Genomic DNA, 1,449 nt, shown 5'->3' with positions numbered 1-1,449 from the left:
CATTCCGGCCTTCCTTTGGGATGCTTATTATGCCTTCCTGCTTCTCTGCTGCGTCGTGGACCCATGTGTGTTCTGCCCGCCACTCCCAGCAGCCTCTCCCCTCGCTCTTCCCTTTGGAATTCTTGCCTCCCAGTTCAGCCGTCATTACTGGGCACCGGCTCCCAAGGACTAATCTTCAACCTGACTTCCCGTGTCCCCGAATCTGGGCCCTGAAGTATCTTCCCCTGAATAATTACCATGTATCAAACCTCATTCCTCTCCCTCTTCTTCTCCTCAGCTACATGCCCTGTGGATGCTCCTTCTCTTCTGGGCACCCAGGCTCCATGGTTCAGAATCATCCATGATCCATTTCTCTATACACGGGAGGTTATCTGGCCATGTTGAGTCCATCTGTAATGGAGTGAGATGAACAATGATAAGCAGAGGGCAAGGTAGAGACAGGAGGTGTGTACCAGGTCAGGCTATGATTGGGTGAGAATAAAGGTCATTGCTCAGAAGAAGAGCGGATTATGGAGGGTTTCTGAAGGTAGAACAAATTGGGAAATATTTTTAAACACAGGTGGAGAAGATGTCTCACAGAGAGGTTACAGTTTAAAGAAAGCAGAAGTCTCATTGCTAGTTTCCTCAGAAGGATTCAGCAACTCACTATCTTTACATAGTAACATCTTATCAAGTGTTCTTTCAGTTAGAGGAACTCCAGGTTACACATCCCTTGGAAACTTATCCTATAAATTTTCTAGCAGTGGAAAACCATAGGCCAAGGATATGCATGGCAGCGTTGTTTGGAATACCAAAAGATCAGTAAATATTGGTGTTTATTCCCATGTGGATTGGTGAAGTGAGCTGGTGCTCTTCTTTGTATTTTGTTTACATGTCCTTCACACAAAGCCCAGCAGAATGTATGAAGCAGAGGTGCAGTGTGACAAGTGTGCTTCTGTTACCGAACACAAGTTCCTGTGTTCGATGGCCAGTGATGCCAAGCAAGTGGAATGTCAGAGTTTGGAGCAGAGAAAGATGTATTGCAGGGCCACGCAAGGAGATGGGTGGCTTGTGCCCAACAAAAGCCCAAACTCCCCAAAGGCTTTCAGCAAAGCATTTTGAAAGGCCAGCTGAGGGAGTCGAGATTGGTTGTTGCAAACTTCTTGGTGCAGGAAAATCCTTTGTTCACGAAGGTCAGGTCACGGTGTTCCTGTAAGCCTCCAACAAAAGAAATGTTGTTCTCTGTTCCGCAACTTTTATCTGTATATGGATGGAAAAGTGTTATGCCCTTAAAGGTCAGAGCCTTGAGAATGGGCTATCCTGCCTATTTCAGGCTAGAGGCAACATTCTTAACTCAAAGGGAAGGCAATAGAATACAGAGGTTAAAGTAAAGAAACATCCACTGCAGAGTGAAATTCGTTCTTCCCTATGATGACACTCCTTACAACGTGTCTGATCGCCGTGCAGCTG

Source organism: Eschrichtius robustus, unplaced genomic scaffold (assembly GCF_028021215.1).
Source record: "Eschrichtius robustus isolate mEscRob2 unplaced genomic scaffold, mEscRob2.pri scaffold_201, whole genome shotgun sequence".
Taxonomy (NCBI): domain Eukaryota; kingdom Metazoa; phylum Chordata; class Mammalia; order Artiodactyla; family Eschrichtiidae; genus Eschrichtius; species Eschrichtius robustus.
This window is presented reverse-complemented; position numbering follows the sequence as displayed.